This window comes from Montipora capricornis, chromosome 8, assembly GCF_036669925.1.
Source record: "Montipora capricornis isolate CH-2021 chromosome 8, ASM3666992v2, whole genome shotgun sequence".
In the NCBI taxonomy this organism is placed as follows: Eukaryota; Metazoa; Cnidaria; class Anthozoa; order Scleractinia; family Acroporidae; genus Montipora; species Montipora capricornis.
Window position 1 is genome coordinate 47,238,165 of NC_090890.1, and position 6,109 is coordinate 47,244,273.

General features: G+C 37.6%; 1 pseudogene; it reads left to right on the forward strand.

Annotated features, from left to right (window-relative positions):
• Nucleotides 1–5,905, forward strand: part of LOC138014077 (E3 ubiquitin-protein ligase CHIP-like) — a 6,727-nt pseudogene extending 822 nt beyond the window's left edge.
• The last annotated feature ends 204 nt before the right edge of the window (nt 5,906–6,109 follow it).

The window sequence follows — 6,109 nt, forward strand, 5'->3', positions numbered from 1 at the left end:
GAGAGGTCCAAATCTGTTGAGAAGTTTTTACCCTAAACCTTTTAAGTCAGCTCAAACCCTGGGGCTCCCATATTCATTTGTCTAAGGAACCTCAAGATTAGGCTCAAAGAAGTCCTGTTTCTAATCGATTGTTTCTATTTACAATGATGATGTACACTAAATTAATCATTTCTTTATTGTTGTAATAGTTGTAGTACTTTAATTCACAGCTTTTGGGAAGAACAAAAGTGCAATTTTTTGTAATTTTTGAGCAAGATTACTGTGATGAAATAAAGTACAATATCCTGCTATTCTACATGTATTCTAATGAATTCTGTTTTGGATACTGTTTCAGATCAAGAATCCTTCAATTCCAACTTTCTTCACAAATCGTGCACTCTGCCATCTTAAACTAAAGAAATGGACACAAGCCATAAGTGATTGTCGCCGTGCTTTAGAGCTGGACTCGAATTTGGTGAAGGCCCATTTCTTCCTTGGTCAGGCATTACTAGAGCAAGAAAGCTATGATGAGGCTCTTACAAGTTTGAAAAGGGGTAAGAAAGTGATCGTGTCATTTGCTGGACTACATGTTACTTAGTTTTGTGGTTTGCTTTTGTAAGTTTTAAGAACAGCTCAGTGAGGACAATTTTACATTTTAGCTTAAATTACAGCGCACTGGTGGCTCAGTTGGTTGAGCATCAGGCTGTCACGCGTGAGGTCGCGGGTTTGAACCCCGGCCGGATCAACACTCAGGGTCGTAAAATAACTGAGGAGAAAGTGCTGCCTTTGAAATGTCATATACAAATGGTTAGACTTTCAAGTCTTCTCGGATAAGCACTGTCTACTGTATACACTGTAAACCATAGGCCCCGTCTCACAAATATCTTCTATGTTCATAAGTTCCCTGTGGGACGTTAAAGAACCCACACACTATTTGAGAAGAGTAAGGGATAAAGTCCCCGGTGTTGGATAAAGGTGGGATAAAGTCCCCGGTGTTGTGTCTGTCCTGTTCTCTCCAGCAGAAGTGGCCGGCTTGGCAGTGATGTCTCTAAAAAGGCTTGTGATATACGCAGAATCAGCCATACATCAAAAAGGCACTTTGCCTAGTGCTGGAACATGTAGATGTAAATGTACAGAACTGATGTAGATGTACAGCTGTAAATGTAGAAGAACAATCTTGAACCCGGACCTTTTCTCTTTTTATAGACCACATTCATAAATGGCGACCAATAAATAATTAATTTTTTACATGCTGATCAGACCAACTAGCCTTATCTTAAACCAACTTACATTTCTTTGTGTTTTGTCTGTGCAAATGAGGCTAATGTGTCTAATTAGCATTTATAAATGTGGTGTATACGTTGTCAATAGAAACGCCGTGCCTACTGCTGCTTGCATGGCCAGCATAATTCTAAGTAGTTCTAAAACGGTTCAAGGAATAAGATCTTAGCACATGCTAGCAGAGATACATTTACAGTGGATCAATATGTACACTGAGAAGTCAATCCGTACTCTCTGATAACAATGTGGGTTCTTTAATTTCCCATAGAGGTTTAATATTTGTTCACAAAATGTGTTGTGGGACAGGGCCTGGGTTTATTTTTAATTTAGTCTTTTTTTTCTAGATTGATGAGATTTTTGCACTTTAAGAAACCGAGAGTTTCCGAACCTCTTACTTGTGGAAGACTTTTCTGAGGTTGGTCTTTTCAAAGAGTAATCTTGCAGCAGCAGTTACTTATGAATGGTTATTTTTCATTTTGTTGTTTGTGACCAGCTTATGACTTGGCTAGGGAACAGAAACTGAACTTTGGAGATGACATTGCAGGTGCAGTCCGGCTGGCTAAAAAAAAGGTAGAATAACAGAGGTAGACCTTTACAGCAAGCAGACATCATTTCATTTATATTTTCATTTCTTCACTACATTCATTGTACAAGAATGTAAATTTACAAGATAAAGAGAAAAGTGGCAGCAGGAAAGCTGAACAAAACCATGGAGCTTATATGAAAATTAGGTTTCTTCACAAAGAACAAGGAGGAGTGACCATAACAAAAAGCAAGAGGCAGAAGGTTGAGAGCCAATCTTCTATTGAAAAGTAATACTAACACATATAGTTAACAAATAAACTTTCTTTTGCTTGACCATATTTTTAAAGTTTGCAAGAGGTGAAGAACTACGAGTGATATCTGAACTTAATTAAACTATAATTAAAAACTTTGGTGATTGAAAATACACCTGTAAGTTATTCTTTGGATGTGTTGCTGATAATTCTGATTTACAGTGTATTCGTGTTGAAAAAGTCTAATGATGAAAAAGTTCCAGTTTTCATGGAATAAGCCAGATTCTTACTCTCAGGGAGGGTTGTCAAAAGTAGCCCCCTCGGTTCAGTAATACTGTAGTCAGAGACTACTTTGTTGTGCTACGCGAACGAGATGGTCTACCCACCAGAAACTTACGATAGTGCAAAGTTATATTTTGAGGCAACATTTTCGTCAACATCGCCATCGTTAGATCTTAAAGTCCCCATATGGCTGCCTCTATATATGTTGTGCCTCTCCTTAACAGAGAGAGAGGTGTCACTGTCCTCATCCAAGCAGCATTGGCTTTCCTCTTCCCTCTGAGTTATCTGTGCAAATGCAACTTTTGGATACAGTCCCGACTGACTGGCATTACTTTTTTACTCTAGTGCCACTTAATACCTTCTTAACGTTCAAAACAATGTTGTTCATGTTGTAGAAGTTTAATGTGGCAGAAGAAAGAAGGATATCACAGGAAATAGAGCTGCAGTCATATCTTAGTAACCTTATTATTGAAGAAAAGAAAAGGTGAGGAAATAGTGTTTTGAAGAGTTTTGATTGTTGAAATTGGACAGTAAGCATTATTATTATTATTATTATTATTATTATTATTATTATTATTATTATTATTATTATTATTATTATATTGCTTGTATCATAAAACCACAAATTTGAAAATTTCCCTTACATGTAGGTCTTTTCCATGACGATGTGGTTTAAACCATTGACCCCTAGGAGTGAGACTTTAAAACAGATTTTACTCTGTCTAATGCCAGACGATTTACTCATCAACTGGAGGTGTCCCATGCTAGGGTGCTTGAGGAGTCAATCGGTTAAACACTGGCAAGCTGTCATGGCAGCCCATAACACTATAATATTATGTGGAAGGAAACAATACACTTCCAAGCAATGGGTGACAATAGTTAATAAGGGTTGTGCTCAATATACATGTAAGTAGGTGAGCGTAAAGTAAAGCTATAATAGATATACAAACCATCCAAATTCGTTCAATTTCATACGGTGTTTCGGAAAGCAAAGTTCCTCGAGAATTTCACAGAGATCTATTTACAATGCCACCGCACTGAAATGTTGCCAATTGATATGATCTATTTTTCGGTTTTAACAGTATTGTAATTTTGATTCATGTTACGTTTAACGCTCGCCATGAGCATCGTTTTGTCGTTTAAATTCGCGAACGTTTGTGTAACCATCGGACTTCTATAAAAATTTATGCCAATCTTGCCGCTTCAGTGATTCTCGTGAAACGAGAGTCTCGTCTCTAGAGACGAGTGTCTCGTCTCTCGAGGCGAGGACTCTCGTCTCTAGAGACGAGACTCTCGTCTCGCAAGAAACAAGACGAGACTGGTAACTTACTTTTGAGCGGTACTGTAAGTGGGTGAGCGTGAAGTAAAGCTAATAAATATACATGTACCAGATTATTTAAAGCTTAAGTACGAATATCAGATTTCAAGCTTTTTCATTGGCTCGCCGGACACAGGCTATCAGTTCATATGCCTGCTGTATCTAATATGGCCAAGGGACGCATCAACAAAAAAGTGAGCTGAAAACATTTTTGCAGCTCTTAGAAAAATGATGGCCAACAAAAGCTGTTTGGACCAGAATTGACTGAGGCAGAAATCGATGCTTTAGTTGACAATACATGGAAGAGTTATTAATCCTGGGTTTTTAATAAAACAATATTTAATTTTATTCTACTTGGGCTTGCTGAATGGATATGAATGATTATAACCAATTCAGCACTACACGCTTCGTTGGTTATCTATCACTTCATGTTAAAAATGCTCGACAACCTAGTAGAATACGAAACAAGATATTTAAGTCTGAATTATGCATATACACCAGCATGCCCTCATAGAATAATAAAATCAATCAATGGTACAGATGTCTTCACTGTTTTTTTTTTCATTTTTCTTAAGCTTGACACATTTTGAGGTCATCTGTGATCTGTTGAACACTTGTGTGTTCAAATGTAATTTCTTCATACTGAAATTTGTTAGCATCTGCTTTTAGGCAAGTTGCTGCTGTTGGAAAGGACCCCAATGAAGATGAAGTTGAGAAAATCAAACTAGAATGTGTGAGGTTTTGCATGTACTGTACAGCTGTATCCTGTGTGGGGCTGTTTATGTGGAACCTTGGGAGAAGATCCAAGATGATGGATCATCCTGGAACGCCGCTTTTGTATTCGCTTTACTGTACATGCTTCATTTCTAGCTGTGTTATAGTACACTAATTATTGTCACCCAGCTGCCACAGGTCTCCTATATTGCGTCCAGTGGTAGAGTATCTGCAGTCATTATCGCAAGGTCATTAGATTGACTCCCTTTGTAGCTCTTGGATTTTTTTCAACATCCCAGAGTGATCATGCAGTAAAAAAAATTTTCTTCACAAACAACTTGTCTTTGTCCTTATGGCAAAGATTTAGAATGGTGATCGGACTGAGTGGAGTACAAATAGTCTGGAAATAGTTTTCCTAAGAGGAACTTGACATCGGCACCATATACATGGTATGCTGTGTTGCCTCATTTGAAACATCCCAGTGAAATGGACAAAAATATGATCGGGACAGATCGGAGCTGATTTAAAGTACAAACCTAGGAGAAACTAGCAGAGACCACAATAAGCAACCAAAATTCTGCTTGAAATCAAACAAATGCCAATTCATCTTCAAGGGTATCTTTCAAGTCCTGGAAACAGCTCCTCGGTAAAGAGATGATGATTTGAATAAAATAAAACAGTTGCATTCTCAGTTTTAGCAAACACCAATATTGAAAGTTTTGAACACAATAGTACCTGGAAATAATTAGTTTGGAATTAGTGTTAGTTTTTGTGAAAAAATTCAGCCTGGCGACTCCTATAACTGGGACTTCTCAATTGGCTTTTTTATTAATTTGCACTTGTTCCTTAGGACCAAAGATTATCTGAAGTTGACACCTCTTCAAACAAGTTGATGAGAGAAGAAGGTAACGACGCTAACAAAGTACCATGACATGAGTGACATGAGGCAATATGTAGCCTTCACTATGGCCAATATCCATTGATAGGTTGCTAAAATATTGGCGGCCTATCCAGGTTAAGTATATTTGAAACTAGGAAACTCAAAATTGTGTCATCTATCCAAATTCAGTGAGGTGGCGTGGTCCAGTAGTTAGGGCATTGGGTTTGCATGTGGTTTGCCTTGGGTTCAAATCCGGTGTCTAACCTCTGGTTTGGATTTGTTTCCGGTTGTCCCAGATTCAACTCAACCGCGCTTTGTAAATAGCCCAACTGGTTTCCTCCTGCCAGTTGAAGTTATTAATCATGTTTCTGTTAAGTTTGGATTATTAAGAGTGGGGTTCCTGTGAACTAGCTTGATAGCTAAGTGCGCTTCCACAATAAACAAAGCATTACATTAACATTTTACATTTGTTACATGTAAATAGTTAAAATCAGGCCTTTTTACGTGAAATATCTACGAGTTTGTTTTGTTTTTGAAGGCATATTAATTTTGTAAAAGTTTGTTTGAAATTTCTTTTACAATTCTTAGGACATTCCAATTTCATTGAGATTGCTAATTACAGTAACTTTTTTTCCCAGAAAAGAGAAGTTCCAGACTACCTTTGTGGAAGAATAAGTTTGAGTTGATGAAGGATCCGGTCATCACACCCAGTGGAATTACGTATCCTTCACAGATCATTAGTATAGTAAATACGCTAGCCAGTTCCTAGTACTTCCTTTGGGTTGTTGAAACCCACCCTATTTATGCGATGCCGATGAATGAGATACATTGCAATGCGCCCTTGAATTGACTTAAAGAGCTACTATCATGATAAAAAAA